This window comes from Balaenoptera musculus, chromosome 11, assembly GCF_009873245.2.
Source record: "Balaenoptera musculus isolate JJ_BM4_2016_0621 chromosome 11, mBalMus1.pri.v3, whole genome shotgun sequence".
NCBI classification, from domain to species: domain Eukaryota; kingdom Metazoa; phylum Chordata; class Mammalia; order Artiodactyla; family Balaenopteridae; genus Balaenoptera; species Balaenoptera musculus.
The window spans coordinates 28,879,285-28,898,363 of record NC_045795.1 but is presented as its reverse complement, the minus strand read 5'-3'; positions in this window follow the sequence as shown (position 1 = coordinate 28,898,363).

The following is a 19,079-nucleotide window of genomic DNA, read 5'->3' as shown; positions in this document are numbered from 1 at the left end:
TGCCCTCCAGGTAACTATTATTAACAGTTTGGTATACATTCCATCCACCACTCTTCAGTATAACCAAGCAAGCATACATGTGCGTATCATAGTGAGATTTTTTTTTTTTTTTACTCCAGCCCATCAGTAAATCCTATTAGAAATATTTTCACAAAGCATCTAGAATCTGACCACTCACCCCCTCCACGGTCAGCACCCCAGTCTGAGCAGCGCCATCTCTGGCCTGGGTTACTGTCGTAGCCTCCTAAGTGGCCTTCCTGTTCCCTTTAGAATTTGTTAAAACAAAAGATGCATGTCCCTTCTGGACCTAAATTCTCTAAACATTCTCATTCTCCTCAAAGTAAAAGCTAAGGGGCTTATCTGCCCACGACAAGCCCTGCCCCACTCCTTCATCTGAGCCCCGACCTCCTACTCCTTTTCCAGTACCTTCTGCGCCCCATCCTGAGCCCCAGCCCCCTTCAAATGCACCAGCTACATGCCCCCCAACCTTTCCACAGCGGGCTTCCCCTGTTCCGAATGTCCTTGCTCAGATTTCAGAATGGTTCTGTCCCTCATTTCTTCCAACTCTCTGAATGAGTGTCACCTTCTCGGTGCAGACCGCTCTGCAAACCCTATCTTAAAGTTAAAACGCTATGTCCCACTCTACCTCCCCCTTACCGCCACTTTATTTTGTTCACAGCATGTGTCACCTTCTAACAAAATTTTTGTAATTTATAGTGTCTAGTAGTTACCGTTTCTTCCCCAACTAGAATGTCTGCAGAGGTTTCCATCTGTTTGCTTGGTTTTCCAAAGGCCTAGATCAGTGCCTGGAACAATCAATGATGAACCATCAAGGAAAATTACTTTTGCATAATTGTTGGAAATCATTGCGTGACACTCCATAGGGGTGTGTTCTATCAGTGATACACTCTTGATGAGGAACTAAACAACGACAACAACAAAAGGATCTTGACAAAGAAATAAGTGTAACCCGTGGAGTAGAACAAGGAAATTGTGGAAAAGTGGGACCGGATGCCTCAACCATGTCATATATTAAGACTGGACCTTTTTATAAAATAGATAAAGAACAAGGTCCTGCTGTAGAGCACAGGGAACTCTATTCAATATCTTGTAATAACCTATAATAGAAAAGAATCTGAAAAAGAATATATATATATATATGTATAACTGAATCACTTTGCTGTACACCTGAAACCAACACAACATTGTAAATCAACTATATTCCAATAATAATAATAATAATAAAAGGCTGGACCTTTTAAAACATAATAAACGGCACTTTCTCTGGAGTGTTGCCTGGTACCAGTAGTCTCACTGGTGTCATCTGCATACTGGAACCAAAAAACAATAACAGAATAAAAATGCAAAGTTTCTAAAAATAATCTTGGTCAAACCTCATGATTTAGGAAAAGTCACCCTTCACTCTTTGTTCTCCTTTGAGCCACCTTTCTGAAAATTGGAAGTTATCAGTGCTCAGCTCTGTCTGCCTGGTGCAGATGTGAGAAGTAACACAGCCAAGGGGATTGGGGGAGATGAAGATGAGAAACACAGATAAAGCCCACGGAAGGTCAACCCCTCCACCCTCTACTACACCAAGTCTCCCAGCCATACACCTTCGCTATAATTCATTTTGTGTACTGTGGCTCCTTTTATAGCCTCCCCATCCCTTTCCCCATGCTGTCAAGTTGCTAGGGAAACAGTAAAGGGCAGGGATATGGTTAGGGTGAGGAGGGATTAGAATGCCCAGGCTGGGTGCAGTTTGTTTAGGTGATGGGAGGGGAGGATATACACTCCAGGAATTATTGTGATTGCTCTCATGTCTCTAATGGTCTGTAAATATACATGCCAGAGGTTCAAGCCTCTTTCTGCTTGTCGGAGTTCACGAGCCTGACAAGACCATTGGGTTTGGCTAGTGGGGAAAAACTGGCAGGCATTCAATTGAGCCATATGAAATTCAACTGAATTGTTGAACACCTAGCTGGTATTTGAAATTTCTTCCCATCCAAGCATAGTTCTCTTCCTCCTGGCTCTTCCCTTCCCTCAGAAAAATCAAAGCTCCCTTTGATCTTTGCAAGATTACCACCCAGTTTCCACAGTATTGGCCCTACGGAGCCAGTCATATTTGCAGCTAGATCCTCTGTTTTACCACGTAGCTAAGTACGGGCCCCGTGGCTCAAATATTTTCAGATCCAGGCTTTGCCTTTTTCCACATGTTGTGGCCCAGAGGAGAGGGTGGGAATGGAACACAGTGGTGGAGGATCCAGTCTGGCCGTTGCCATGGCAACTTGCTGTTGCGTGAAATCCCAGTGTGGATAGTTGAGTGGTACCCATGTGTAGCAGATTTTGCATTCATCTGTTCCTTCACTCAACTCATCCAACAAATACTTATCCAACACCTGATATGTACCCCAAACTGTGCCACCGTGAGGAGAGTATTTATTTTTGTGTCTGCTGAAAGACGTTATTGAACCTTACAAAGATCCATAGATACAAACCCTGTCCGTAATGATCATCTATTTTTAGAAGAGAAGTGGAGTTCCTCCATTTGTAACTACAACACAATGTAAAAATTAATCCTTGAGTAGGAGAAACGTGGACAAATGTCATGTGATGAAGTGGGGTCAGGGAATCCAGAGGATCAAGCCTTATGGCAGAGATAACATCTAAAGTACACTTAAAACATGAATTCACTTCAGAACAACAGGGAAAGAGAAGAGAAGGTGACACTGGCTTTCAGATCTGAAAGGAAGCTGCCGGAACCAAGGTCAGTCCATGGCAAACTAAAAACGGCATGAGGTTGGACCCCACTCACCTGCCCGCTTTCGTGCCTACTGCATACCCAGGCCAGCCCCACCCCATTTTCATGCCCCCTACTCTTCTGAAGGCGGAGGGGCTGTAAAGTCAGACCCCTTCACCCCCACCTGGTCTTCAGTGTACTTTCACATTTTCCTTTTTTCCCCAACAAGGTCTGATCATCTTCGCTCAGGAAATGACTCATACTTAGGTGTAAGTTACCAGTATTGACACAGCACATTCCCCTGCAAGGAGATCAGGCACTTTAACAAGAGATAAGCCGCCTTTATCCACGTAAATGACGTTGGGCCTCAGGCTGCTGGCGCTTGGAGGAGGAGGGAGAGAATTGCTAGAATTGCTAGGAGGGGCAGCTCCCCCAGCAATACGCACCTCATCCGGATGCGGGGTCTACTCCCCCTTCTTTATGGGCTTATTTTAGGGCTTCCCTCCACTCAGGTGTAAGCTCTATGGGGGCAGCTTTGCCCATCTTGTGTACCTCTACAACTGGTGCGTAGAACAGTGCCTGGCCTAGAATGGATAAGTGAGGGTTATTTGTTAAGTGAGGGTTTAGGGAATGTTGTCTGTTTCCAGTGCCTGGCAGCAAAACTGACGAAGAGAATGGGAGGCAAGAAAGCCTGAAATTTTTCAAATAAATATACCATTTTTTCACATAAACTACATGTTCATTGTTGGAAAAAACGTTTTAAACAGATAAGCAAAAATAAGAAAGTTAAAAGCATTCATAATCCTGTCCCCAGTCAATTATTGTTAACATAGTGACGTAACCCCATTCAGATTTTTATCTATGTCTGTATCTCTCTTGTATATATACACTTAAAAAAAAAATCAGCATCCTTAATGCTTTATGATTTGCTTTTTTAAAATATAATAAACCACAAACATCTTACCATGTAGTAACATATTTTATAATCATTTAAATGACTGTCTAACAGTCTAGCACCTTGTGGTACCAGAAGGCCCTGTTTTACCAATTCCTTATTGTTGGACAGGTTGTTTCCAACTTTTCACTATTATTTACAAAAACACAGCTAAGAATGTCTTTATCGCTAAATCTTTGTGCTTATTTCCTCACACAAGTGAAAATATCATGATTAAACACTGGCAATATTTATTGAATGCACTAGATATGTTGGGATATTTAACGTTACTGTATTTAATCCTCTCCCAAACCCTATTTTTACCAGATGAAGAAATGACCTAGAAGATACTGAGTAATTTGCCCGAGACTACTGTGAGTCATGTCTTTACTGTTTTGGATACGCATTGCCAAATTGTCTTCTGGAAACACACTTTGGAATGCTTCAGGGAATAACTAGGAACCTGCTTCATCAGGTAAACCCTTTACTAAGGGAGACGGTATACAATCTCCTTTAGTGAACGATTTGCATGTTTTATTGACCCATCAAAATTTGTTTTCCCCTTACATTTACCCAAAACCTTTGTGATAGTTTAATCACCTTGCACTTCCTGGCAGCAAGGTGTCTTTTGACTCGCTCTCTAAGTGAACCACACTCCAGAGACACAGTGTGGTCCTGGGTTCAGAGTCCTAAAACACAGGCTTGACCCCTGAGTTCATCTCTTTTCCTGAGGTGGCGTCCTCAGGCATATCAGTTCACTTACCCCAGCTTTGGTTTCCATATAAGATGACAAAAATAATGTTGGCCTAACTCATCTCCTAGGTTGCAATGAGAGGAGAAAATGGAATTGAAGGAACTTTGCACGCTGGAAAGAACAAAGGAATGCGAGGTAGTGTTATCAGTACCAACATCTTCATCTTTATCACGACCCTTAAATCTATTACCTGGTACTTTATTCAGGCCTTAGCCTTTTTAATAAGTAAAAGCAATCAGAAAGAGGAAAAATAAAGATCGGAGGGAAAGGAAGATAGAAAAAAACAGCGGTCAGAACGGAATGGACTGTGGGATTGGGGGACATTTGAGGGAACACCCTGTAAGAAGGAGCAATTAATTGAAATTCAGAACAGGCTGAATGAAACCGGATTATACATTCTAGTGCCTGTATTCACTGCGTAGTGCATTAGAGAAAGTACTCTTGGGCAACCTAGCCAGACCTGCAAAAATCTGCGAGCCGCACCCATAATTAACTTTGCATCTCCTTTTCTTAATCTTTAAAATGAAGGAGTTAAATTATATACTTGGACTCATTTAGTCTTGAATTCTACAATTATTGGAAGTATTTCTTATCGAATTCGTTTGTCCTTGGGACTTTGAAAATTTCTTATCCTCTTTCCAAGACCCTGGACTTTAAGAAATCTGAAATCTCACCCTGCAGGGACAGAAGAATAGATTAATAGCGCCCTGTATCTCTTATTCCAGATGTGGTCCAAAACGTATTTTGTCTTTCTGGCAACCACACCCAGCATGAAGTGATGGTTTTACAGAGGATCCCATCCCTATCGCTAGCAAGGTCTAGCGAGCTTGAGAAAATCCACTGTACAGAGTTGAATTTTTAAATTTAATGTCTGCTTGCTAATCAGTCATTCCCAAAGGAAAGAAAAAGAGGTTAATCTAATACAGGCCTTGAAACAAAGCAGAAGATTAAAGTTAGCTTCTGAGTCAGGAAGTATTCAGAGGCAAGCACAAAGAGAAGGAAAATGGATAATTGATATTAAGCGTGACATGTCAGAAAGAAACTTGAATGCTTTCTAAATAGAACTATTCTCTCCCTTAATTTCTTAAAGATACACTTCCCGCCCACCCCCCCCCCCCCAAGGATGGATAGGAAACTAGTGGCTTTCCTTCCCTACCTTATTTAAATCTGAAAGCTGAATGTCATTTCACTGCCAAATTATTCTAACATTATTAACCTGGCTTTTAAAAGGCAAAATGGAATGTTCCTATGAATGGCTTGAGACAGTAAAAATGCAAATGCAAATTACAAAGCTGTTAGTCCAGGGAGGGGAGCTGAGCCCAGAAGAGTGTGTCCTGAGGTTCAGACACTGGTTTTCCCATTCTGTGGGAGCCAACAAAAGGGGTTCAGCCCGGGTATCTCAGATTCTTTGCGTGGAAAACTGGAACCTATTCTCTTAAAGCCCACCATGTTAGATTAGAAAGCTTTCTCTTAAATCATTTAAACAAGAAGTTGGGCAATGACTTCTGTGAAGAAATCCAATTCCTGGAACCAAACAGATGAAAAAAATTTTTTAAACTGATAGGTGGCTACGTGTCTTGTAAGTGGTAGTTTGGAAAGAAATTTATTGGAAATGATGGGAAAGGAATGAAAGTTACTGAAGTGGATGGTCTCGGTTACAGAGGCTGACCCGGGTTTTAGGGGTTACCCTGAAGTTTTCTGTTGTGGGAAAATACCCAGGAAGTGACTGGGCCAAGCCTGTCATTATTGGAGGCATGTAGAAGAAAGTCAGGATTGGCTGTGAATCTCTTCTGGGAACACTCTGGAAAGGGGTAGTCAGGGTGCTGGGATCAGGCCAGCCCCGCATGGCCTCAGTTTGCAGGAATAGAGGGAAAAAAGGATGGTAGGTAGGAAAAGCAGAGTGGTCCTGAGAATTCAAGTGGAAGGGGACAAAGGAAGGAGTAGCATAGTAAGTGTGGTGGCATCAGTTGTGACAGTCCTGTTCTGTGCAGGATTGAGCCCAGGGGTCCCTGTCAACCTCCCCAACAAGCGGAGTGTACACATCTCTGAATAAAACAATTTCCCCTTCAGCCTGCTCTGAAATCCCCACCTATTTCCCTAAGAGTAAACATGTAGACCCCGGTGCAAAAGCAAATAAGCAGTTCTTGGGACTGTTGGAATAATTAAACCTTGATTACTCATGAGTGTCTTGGAAAATTTGCATTTACCAGAAGTTATCCCTTTTGCAGGAGTTCTGACGAAATAGGTACATTTATTTCTGTATTAACAGTGGAGAGAAGGAGATAGGAAAACGCTTGCAAAGGTTTTCATTCATGAATGTGTTTAACAAGTGTTTACTGCAGCAACGTGGATGGACCTAGAGTTTATCATACTGAGTGAAGTAAGTCAGACAGAGAAAGACAAATATCATATGATATCACTTATATGTGGAACCTAAAAAAATGATACAAGGGAACTTATTTACAAAACAGAAACAGACTCACAGAAAACAAACTTATGGTTACCAGAGGGGTAAGGTGGTGGGGAGGGATAAATTAGGAGTTGGTGATTAACAGATACACACTACTATATATGAAATAGATAACCAACAAGAACCTACTGTATAGCACAGGGAACTCTACTCAGTATTCTGTAATAACCTATATGGGAAAACATCTGAAAAAGAATAGATAGATAGATAGATAGATAGATAGATAGATAGATAGATAGATAGATAAATAGATGTATAGCTGAATCACTTTGCTGTACACCTGAAACTAACACAACCTTGTAAATCAACTGAACTCCAATATAAAATAAAAATTTTTTAAAAACCCCAGAACAAATGTTTACTAAGCACCCTCTCTGGGCGAAGTCCTAGACTTGAAGTGTAGTGGGGACTTTCAAAAAGGCTTAGGACAACATGACTGCCCTCGGAATCTGATAGTACAGCTCAGGATCTAAGTAAGCCCTGAACTGTAGGAAAGGGAACACTTACCAGAAGGCAGGACATGGTGCCCAATGAAAAGTAGAGTCAATTCTAAGTGATGCAAGAAGTCAGAGGAGAGAGAAGACCTTTGAAGAGGTTCAAAGCTACCCCAAGAGAGGGTCCTGAATAGGATATTGCAAGAGGCACAGACAATGCAAAAGGGATGGTGGGACTGGGGCCAATAAGGGGCTCCAAAGGTGGGTAGCTAGAAGATGAGGTTGCACAACACAGGAAAATGAAACTTGCAGTGAGGAGGAGAGCTCCAAAAGAGGATTCACAGCTGGGAACCAGACTCCCACAAGCCCAACCACCATACCTATCAAGGCAGTTTGGTAAAGCAGAAACAGTGGGTTTGCCATCAGAACAGCCTTGAGTCAGATGACTAGTTGTCTTGTGTTGGGCTCAATGTAGTGCCATGGTGTCCTTGTTTGTAAAATTGGGATAAAATCCCCTATCTCACAGGATAAAAGACGTAACAGTGAGCCTGATGCATGGTGAGATTGTCACACAAGCTCAGTCCCTTCCCCTGACCTCCAGATCCTTACACACACACACACACACACACACACACACACCTCCCCAAGAAGCTAGGAAGAGAAAGGACAGTCATCATATGTTCCTGTTTAACTTGATCCATAAGTCAGTGCTGTAAACTGTCTTTAGGAGAGTGGACTAGAGGAGATGTAAAATGATTCTGAATGTATAGGGGTAGAACATCGTTTAGGTTGTATCTCTTAAGAAAAACCACCATTGGGAGTAACAAAGAAAATAGATATTGTATATGTATCTGGAATGGAGAACATCTCTGGTTGAAGTTAGCACTCTACAAATAGGAATGTTGTTAGTAAATCAAGATTCGTATAGCTGTGGTCACTCCCTTTCCTTAACCCTCAATATTCTATTTCATCTAATAACTGCATCAGCTTTGGTCTTTTCTTGGAGGTGAGTTATAGTAACTCCTCCTCCAAGTCTTACAATTTCCTCTCATTCTTGATCGTTATTACTCAAAAATAGTGACGGTTTTAAGGCACATTCTCCTCCATATGGTTAGGATTCTCCACCAACTCTGCATTCTTATTTGTCTCCAAGAACAAATCCTAAAGGCCAGATGAAAGAGAGACAGTGATGGAAGAAGAAGAAAATTTCACGGTTAAAGTCAAATATTTGGCTATACACCCATCTGAAAGTACTGAGCACTGTACTTAGGTTTTGTGTCTCGCACACGAGATTTTTGGACTAAGAACTGGTTTCTGCTCCCTGAGCTGTTTGGTACCTGTCTTCTCCCTCCTTTTATGACCACTTCTATTACCATTTAGCTGCTCTGGAAAAGATCAGTATCAATACAGACTAAAATGTTTGACTTTAAGATTCTAGCACATACATTTAGAATATGCAATAAGGATTAATTACAATAGGCTTCATGTCACAAAGACTTAGGAATGCTAAAGTAGCTCAAAAATTTGTCCCTCTTAGAATTCTGCCTGCAGTTTTGATAAACTGCTCTAAGATTTACTAACTCAATATGGGTAAATTATCCAAAAGGTATGTATCCCTTTCATATGGCTAATAGTACATGTGTTTTCCTCCATTATATTTTTAAATAAAAATAGAATTTAAAATTTAAATAGTGTGTTTGTTAGGAAAAAAATGTCAAAAACTTTGAAATGGGCAAAAAAAAACCCCTGAATATTCTTTCAATGAAATATTATACATTATCTAGTGGACCTTTCAGAGTTATCTGATGCCATAGGATAGGTGCCTTTCATTGTCTTTGAGCCATTTTACAACTTTATAAATTACAGAAAACTGATAGTAATGCAAACGAATCTTGTCAATAAAGATGCAAATGAATTGTGCCCGGCAGAAATTCAATTGATTTCTCCCAAATGGAAGAGACTGGTTTTGCATTTATTAGGAAATCCTCTTCAGTATTACCAATCGCCTGTTTAAACATCTGTTCTATGGATTCTCCTTTGAACTGGTTGTAGCATCTTACTGGTTTCCTCATTAATTGATGGCTTAAATAAAATCTTTGACATGTGTTCACTTTATAGTTGTAGGAGAGTCATAATTTTACCATTTTGAAATTTTTTCTTTTAACATTGGAAAGGTATAAAAATTATTGATAACTAATTCTGTACTTAAAAGAATGAAAAAAATTTAGAGCAAGACTTATCTAATACATGTAAGTAGATAAATTTACTGATGATAATTCCCAGCAAGCCCTCCCAAAGAATTGTAAAACCCGTCTGAGTCTATTTCCTTGCAGTCATTTCCCTCAGAAAAATCTATCAGTTCAATTTTTTTCCTAAAGAAATCTCACCTGAGCCATCCTTCCTCCTCTCCCACTGAGGATGATTTGCTCCACTGTAGTCCTGGGACTTTCCCTTCCCTCTCTGAATTTCTGGTCCCATGTTTTCCTCTTTCTTTTTTTAACCCCTTGTTTTTGAGAGGCACAACCTACAGTATCATTTGAGAAAGAGTTTACGAGGAATACATTTTTGAGACATTGCTAGTCTTAAAATATAGTCGTATTCTACTCTTACTCCTGTTTTGGGTTTTTTTTAAATTAATTTATTTATTTTTGGCTACTTTGGGTCTTTGTTGCTGTGTGCGGGCTTTCTCTAGTTGCGGCGAGTGGGGGCTACTCTTCGTTGCGGGCTTGGGCTTCTCATTGCGGTGGCTTCTCTTGTTGCGGAGCACAGGCTCTACGTGCTCGGGCTTCAGTAGTTGCAGCACGTGGGCTCAGTAGTTGTGGCTTGTGGGCTCTAGAGCACAGGCTCAGTCGTTGTGGCGCACGGGCTTAGTTGCTCCGTGGTATGTGGGATCTTCCCGGACCAGGGCTCGAACCTGTGTCCCCTGCCCTGGCAGGCGGATTCTTAACCACTGCGCCACCAGGGAAGTCCCTTACTCCTGTTTTGTTTGGCTGGGTATAGAATTCAGCTCCCCCTCTACACACACAGAAATAATAGTAATAATCGTTTCTTTAGAATTGTGAATATGTTTCTTCATTGTCTTTTTTGCTTCCCGTGTGTACATTGAGAAGACAAATACCATTCTTATTCTTCCAGCAATGATCTAATTTTCCTCTTAGAAACATTTATGTTTTTTTCTCTTTATTCCCAGTTTATGGGTATTTCATGATGAGTCACATTGATATGAGTCATTTTTTTCTTTCATTGTACTGTGTCCTTGGTGTATTCTTTCTATCAGAAAACTCAAATTCTTCTCTTGTGAAATGTTTACTTGTATTATTTTAATACTCTTCTTCCTCCTCTCAGTTTTTTGTTTTTTTTAAAATTTCTATTTCTGGAATTCTTATTATTTACTAAGTTGATTCTCCAAGTTTCTCAATTTTTCTCTTTACTTTTCAGGGTTTTTTTGTGGGGGTTTTCTTTTTTGTTTGTTTTATTTTTACTTTTTGCTCTATATCCAAGAAAATTTGTCTAACTTTATTTTCCAACCTTCCTTTATTTTCCTTCTCTCATATTTCAAACTTCCAAGAATTCTTCTTGTCTTGAACTGCTCCTTTCACTAAGATGTTAGCCTTATTCTATGGATGCAGTAACTTCTCCTGATCCTCTGAAGATTTTAATTATAGATGAAAATTTTTTTCTTCTATTCCCTGAATTATTGCTCTTTCCTAAAACAATTTCCTCAACTCAGGGAATCAGCTGAGTTCCACCTGGTCTCCTCTCCCTGAACCACAGGCTGGAAACTGTCTAAAGGCAGTAAACTGGAGAAATCAGAAGACTCACATCGTTTGCTTTCCCTGTTTCAGGAATCAGTGTGCTTCATTGCCTGATGACCATTGTTCCAAAAACTGTTGTTTTATATATTTCATCAGGTTTTGGGTTGTTTTCATTAGGAAGGTAAATTTAGTCCCTCTTATTCTATTTTAAGAAGAAACAAAAGTTCTGTGTATGTGTACTTATTACTTTTGTAAAAACAGTTACATTTTTGAGATCTCATTGTTCTCATAGTTTTTTCAATTTATTTTCTTAGTTTTCTTGATATAGTATTTCTGTCACTTACTCCTACCTAACCGTAGTAGACTGTGCATAGCAAACAATGTCCCAAAATAGTCCTGAGAGTGGGAAGCCTTGTTTTAAAGTTTCTAGTGTCTTTTAAAGTCACATAATGTGCTGACTTAGGGCTTGAAATACATTTTTTATTGTTGTTTGGTGAAGAAAGTGTTCTTCTATTATAGTTTTCCTACGTGTTTGCATGTTTGCCTGTGTTTCTAAATCAGAACTAATTATTGAACCTCATTAAATGTCTTCTGGCCATTGATTGAGATGAACATTTTTTCCTTTGATCTATATTAGTAGAGTGCATTATCATAATATATGTCAAGTACTTAGCTTGCGAAATGAATTTCATTTGCTGTATTTTAATGTTTTGTTGAGTTATGTATTTTTAATATTTAATTTAAGATTTGTCAGCCCTATTCTTATTTTTTTTTGAGTATAATTGCTTTACAATGGTGTGTTAGTTCCTGCTTTATAACAAAGTGAATCAGTTATACATGTACATATGTTCCCATATCTCTTCCCTCTTGCATCTCCCTCCCTCCCACCCTCCCTATCCCACCCCTCTAGGTGATCACAAAGCACTGAGCTAATCTCCCTGTGCTATGCAGCTGCTTCCCACTAGCTATCTATTTTTCGTTTGGTAGTGTATATAGGTCCATGCCACTCTCTCACTTTGTCACAGCTTACCCTTCCCCCTCCCCATATCCTCAAGTCCATTCTCTAGTAGGTCTGTGTCTTTATTCCTGTTTTACCACTAGGTTCTTCATGACCTTTTTTTTTTTCCCCTTAGATTCCATATATATGTGTTAGCATACTGTATTTGTTTTTCTCTTTCTGACTTACTTCACTCTGTATGACAGACTCTAACTCCATCCACCTCACTACAAATAACTCAATTGCATTTCTTTTTATGGCTGAGTAATATTCCATTGTATATATGTCCCACATCTTCTTTATCCATCCATCTGTCAATGGACACTTAGGTTGCTTCCATGTCCTGGCTATTGTAAATAGAGCTGCAATGAACATTGTGGTAGATGACTCTTTTTGAATTATGGTTTTCTCAGGGTATATGCCCAGTAGTGGGATTGCTGGGTCGTATGGTAGTTCTATTTTTAGTTTTTTAAGGAACCTCCATACTGTTCTCCATAGGGGCTGTATCAATTTACATTCCCACCAACAGTGCAAGAGGGTTCCCTTTTCTCCACACCCTCTCCAGCATTTATTGTTTCTAGATTTTTTGATGATGGCCATTCTGACCGGTGTGAGATGATATCTCATTGTAGTTTTGATTTGCATTTCTCTAATGATTAATGATGTTGAGCATTCTTTCATGTGTTTGTTGGCAATCTGTATATCTTCTTTGGAGAAATGGTCACCTTATCTTTGGTAAAGGATGCAAGAATATACAGTGGAGAAAAGACAGTCTCTTCAATAAGTGGTGCTGCGAAAACTGGACAGGTACATGTAAAAGTATGAAATTAGAACATTCCCTAACACCATACACAAAAATAAACTCGGGCTTCCCTGGTGGCGCAGTGGTTGAGAATCTGCCTGCCAATGCAGGGGACACGGGTTCGAGCCCTGGTCTGGGAAGATCCCACATGCCGCGGAGCAACTAGGCCTGTGAGCCACAATTACTGAGCCTGCGCGTCTGGAGCCTGTGCTCCTCAACAAGAGAGGCCGTGATAATGAGAGTCCCGTGCACCGTGATGAAGAGTGACCCCCACTTGCCGCAACTAGAGAAAGCCCTGGCACAGAAAAGAAGACCCAACACAGCCATAAATAAATAAATAAATTTAAACAAAAAAAACCAGAAGATGAAACTCCTCATCTGTTAAAGTTTAAAAAAAAAATAAAAAATAAAAATAAAAATAAAAAACTCAGAATGGATTAAAGACCTAAATGTAAGGCCAGACACTATCAAACTCTTAGAGGAAAACATAGGCAGAACACTCTATGACATAACTCACAGCAAGATCCTTTTTGACCCAGCTCCTACAGAAATGGAAATAAAAACAAAAATAAACAAATGGGACCTAATGAAACTTAAAAGCTTTTGCACAGCAAAGGAAACCATAAACAAGACCAAAAGACAACCCTCAGAATGGGAGAAAATATTTGCAAATGAAGCAACTGACAAAGGATTAATCTCCAAAATTTACAAGCAGCTCCTGCAGCTCAATAACAAAAAAACAAACAACCCAGTGGAAAAATGGGCAGAAGACCTAAATAGCCCTATTCTTAAGTGAGATTGGATGTTAGGTTTCTTCTTTAGTGCTATCTTTGTAGATTTTGGTACAGTGTTACTTTGGCTTTCTAAAAATAAGTTGAAAGCTTTGTATATTTCTCAATGCTCTGGAACAGATTAAATAGCACAGGAATTACCTGTTACTTAAAGATTTGAAACAATTCATCCATGAAGGAATCTAAGCTGTATTTTCAGCAGTGGCCAGCAGGTGTAGGAGTCAGGGAGGTGGGTAGTAGATCTTTAATAATCTTTTCCATTTCTATTGTGGTGGTCATTCTGTTTCATGTCTTTTTATCTTCTGAGGTTAATTCTGTTCTGTAGAAAATTATCCTCTCATCCAAGTCTCCAAATACATTTGCATATTGTCTTGTAAGGTGCTGTTTAATAGTGCTTTAAACATCCTTAGAATGTGTGGTTATTTCTAATTTCTCATTTATAATTATATTGATGAATGGTGTTGGTTTTTACTTTTGTCTTCTTCATTAAGCTGGGTCAGGGTTAGCATATGGTTAAGATATAATGGGCTCCCAGGTAAAAATGCCTGGATTCAAATCATATCTCAATTACCATTTGTAATTACCAGATGACCACATGCATGATAAACGTCTACCATCCAGTATGAGGATAAAGGTATATGGACAAAGGCTCTCACCCTTGTGGAGCTTTATAGTTCAACAGAGATACTGATATTAATTAGAATTTAATCAAATATAAACATATAAGGAATTGTACACAGTTCTATGAGAGCTTAGCATGTTCAGGCCTAGATAGATGGTCAAAGTTTCCCTGAGGAAATGGTAATTGAGTTGAGAGCTGAAGAAAATGCAGGATAGGCGTTTATCAGACTGAAAGTGAGGAAAAAGCACAAGAGGCAGAGGGAAGGATTTGGGCAAAGGCTCCTCTTAGGAAGGAGCTGGGAACCTCACGAGGGACTGAATGAGAAGTGCTCAAGTCAGGCAGGTGGAAGTACACTGGACAGGTGGGCAGGTCTGCCCCTCGGAGTCCCCCTCGGGGCTCTGAGACTCTGTCCTTGCCTGGGGAGGGGCTGGCATTCCCACCCCTTGTGAGTCAGGTAGTGAACAAGGAAACAGGGACGTGTATAATTGTAAACTTTCCCCAGGGGCTCTCGTGCACGGTCAGGATTTGGAAGCGTCATTCTGGCCTAGCACTCCCCCTTCAAGTGACTTTTCCAAAGGTATCAGTAAGGGCAGCGAAAGAAAAGGAGTGATTGTTCTTTAAATACCTACCATTTGCCAAGCACTGTGCTTATGGGCTTTACAGAGATGACCTCATCAGTGGGTGTACTTACAGCAAGGAGGGAATTAATTCCCAGCAAGGTTAAGTAACTTGCTCAAGGTCATGCAGGTAATGAGGAATAGGAACAAGCTTTGTGCTCGTAGCTCTCTGGTTCCAAACTCCAAAGTCTTTCCATCACACTGTGTAACCAACAGCAGGTTGAGGGAATGAGGCTCCAGGCCAGTGGTTCCCCAAGTGTGGTCCTCAAACCAGCCACATCAGCGGGTTTAACAGAAACTTGTTGTGACAACCTAAATGGGAAAAGAATTTGAAAAAGGATACATGTATACGTATAACTGAATCCCTTTGCTGTACACCTGAAACTAACACACCATTGTGAATCAACTATACTCCAATAAAAAATAAAAATTAAAAAAAAAACGGGAACTTGTTAGAAATGCAGATTCTATTACATGTAGGATGGATAAACAACAAGGTCCTGCTGTATAGTACAAGGAACTGTATTCAATATCCTGTGATAAACCATAATGGTAAAGAATATGAAAAAGACTGTATATATGTATAACTGAATCACTTTGCTGTACAGCAGAAATTAATACAACATGGTGAATCAACTCTACTTCAATAAAATTTGAAAAAAAGAAAGAAAGAAATTCAGATTCTCAGACCTCACCCCAGACCTACTGAATCAGACCCTCTGCAGGTGGCCCCAGAGAATGACCTGAGTCTTAGCCAGCCGTGCAGGTGAGTCTGAAACACACCAAATTTTGAGAACCGGTGCACAAGGCCAGTCGTTCTCAAGGGTATTTGATGAAGGGCCCCTAAATTTGCATCTACTACTTTCCTTGCCTCTATTCTCCTTCAAACCAGAACAGCCGTCTCAGCAGGGCTTTCTAGGAAGAATCTCGCATTGCTGCCATGATTCTGCTGTCAGTGGCAGCCCAGTGAGCTCACACCAGTGCATACAGAACTGGTGTGTTCACAGATTCTGTTGCCCTCCTCTAAAAATAGTCCAACGGAGCCTGTTCCAAGGGCCTGTGAGTAACACAGCATGTGCTTTCTCCCCTCCCCTGGAGAATAGAGAGCACAGGAGGAAGAGAAAGAGAGACTTCCTGCCCCTTTGTACTTGTAAGAATATAGAAGAACGGGGGGAGTGGCCTTAGTGCTCCAGAAAGAACTCTCACCATCTTTCATAAAGGCAATCCAGCAAGAGGGGCCCTAACTGGGCAGAGTTACCCCAGGGAAGCAGGAATCCATCACTTGCTCGTGCATTTTTTAACGATCTTAGCAGCTGAAATCTTGTTTAAAAGAGCATGGTAAAAAGAACAAAATAATGCCATTTGCAGCAACATGGATGGACCTAGAGATTGTCATATTGAGTGAAGTAAGTCAGACACAGAAAGACATATATCATATGATATCACTTACATGTGGAATCTACAAAAAGGGGGGGGGTACAAATGAACTTATTCACAAAACGGAAGTAGAGTCACAAACGTAGAAAACAAAGTTATGGTCACCAGGGGATAAGGGGGAGAGGGATAAATTGGGAGATTGGGATTGACATATACACACTACTATATATAAAATAGATAAGTAATAAGAACCTACTGTATAGCACAAGGAACTCTACTCAGTGCTCTGTAATGACCTATATGGGAAAGGAATCTTAAAAATAAAGGAGTGAAAAAAAAAAAAAATAAATAAAAAATAAAAAATAAAAAAAATAAAGGAGTGGATATATGTATATGTATAACTGATTCACTTTGCTGTACACCTGAAACTAACACAACATTGTAAATCAACTATACTCCAATAAAAATGTTTTTTAAAAAAAGCGTGGTGGCAGTGGAGTGGGCAGGGAAATCAAGGAAGTGAGATGCCGTCTGCAGGGCACCTGGAGGGAGCAGGAGACAGGATTGCCCTTCAGCCCATCTGGGTCTGCCTGACGGAGGGATTTGGGGGTTTGCGGTTTACCCATGAGATGCTGCCTTTTTCACACCGCTGGAAGAGCTTCCTCCCCTCTGTCCCCCTCCCCAACTTCAGCCATCACCCTCACCTGCCAGGGCCCCGAAGGAAAGATGTTTCCCCAGAGCATCCATCTCAGGAAGAGTGACCCAGTTTCCCGTCCCCTGAGAGGGCCTGGCATCTGGGAATTGCTGTGTCAGGTCACACTGCCTCTTTGTCATTTGCTCAAGACTTGTGTCAGATGTCAGCTTGGTGCCAAGACAGAGCCCAGATCCGAGGGTATGGTGGCGACAACTACCACACAAACTTTACTTCGGGCTCAAGTCCTCAAGCAGAATTATGCTGACCCACGAATTTTCAATCAGGGCACTGGGCAGTTCAGAGGGTTGGTAGAGGGAAAAAAGGATGTTAAATAGGAACCAAAAACCATCGATTGCTTCAGTCAACAATGACGAAAAAAAAGGAAAACTCACTCAGTTATGCCCACAGGAATAGTGCTTGTCACTCTGCCCATGACAGAGCCCGGCCAGCTTGTGAAATCTCAGTAGCCTCTTTATATGGTAACAAAAGAAACAGTGAGAAGAAAAATATTTTGTTTTCACTAAGCAGACTCCCCTGGTGGGTGTCAGGTGTGTCTCTTTCTTTTCCTGGAGAATAGGTTTTCTGTTTGTTTATTTGTTTGATTTGCTTGTTTTTACCAGGTTCTGGTTACAGGGGAAGGGCCTGGATTCTCAATGAGTATTTTGCTATAGCCAGGCTTGTGCAGCGATGCACCATTTATGAACTCTACTCCGATGTTCGCATGAAGAATGGAAGTGGGGACTAAGCGGACGCTAAAGAGCGAGCCGAATTATTTAGTGGACTTTATCATAGGGCTGCTTCTGCTTACCCTTAAAAACGAGTTCACCAGCCTCTCACAGGAGGAGGAAATTAACGCTGAGGTTAAAAAATTTCATCAGCTTGAATCCAAAGCAACATCCCTCAATCAGTGGGGTCCAGAGACGCTGCTCTATTTTTAGTGGTTCTCCCAGCCCACAGCTCTGAGGGGGGCCCCTTCAGCCTCCTCCTGTGCCCTCCTCACTGCCAAACTGAACGCCTTGCTCTCAAATGAATATGAACTGCAGACTTATATGTATGTAGTAAACATCTGTCATTTTCCTTCAGTCTCCCAACATCTTCAACACCCTTCTCGTGACTGGGCAATTCCTCAATATAGACACCAGACATTCTCTTCTGGACTGCTTTGCAGCTGGGCCCTGGCATATGACTTAGATTTTGACATCAGGACCACCTGCTTCAGACTTTGCTTTGAAGCCTGTAGCATAAAGGAGTGGGTACCGTGCAGATTCCGTTTTGGTGAGCATGTTGGCAGGCAGATCCAGTTTCCTAGGGCAACAGTGATGGGGGATTCTAGCAGTAGCTCCCAGTGTCCCAGCACTAAGAGGGGGGCCAGTCCTCTGGCCCCCCCGAGACTAGATCCTCTACCAAATCTTAGCCATCTCTGACTACATAGCCCTTAAGCCCAGTTCGCTAGTCCTGACGGAGATTCTGTAGGTTACCCATTCTCCAATAAATTATTTTTCAGCCTAAACTTGTCCAAATTGGATTCTGTTGCCTGCAACTAAGAATCCTAACTTATACAACATGCTCCATCTCATTCAACCCCCCATAACAGCCCTGTAGAACAGGGTTAACCTCATTTTACAGAGGGGAAAACAGAGAATCTTAGCAGTCACTAAGCCTAATAAATGGGAAAGCTGAGATGTTTTCTTTTTCCGATTTCATGGACTCCCTATCTTCCAGTGAACTTGGAGTAATACTTTATTTGATTTTTCTGCCTCTGGTATTCTACCCCAAATGCAACCATTATTCTTTCTCATTGCTCTAGACACTTAGGTCTTATCTCTCAATGTGAACTTTCAGCTGCTGGGACCCTATCTAATACTTATGTTATATCACAGCTAGCTCTTTTCTCTTCCCCCTCTTCTTACTTATCATTTTTATACAACTAAAATCTAATTCAAATGAAAATATGATAGATAACATTTCAGTGTGTACGTCTTAAAATCAGCACGCAGCCTATGGAAATCCATGGAAGGAAGGAAGGAGGGGGATATTGTTGCCAGGTACCCCGTCTCCATCTTGCCTGCTGGTGGGATGCAGAAGAGCATCATTT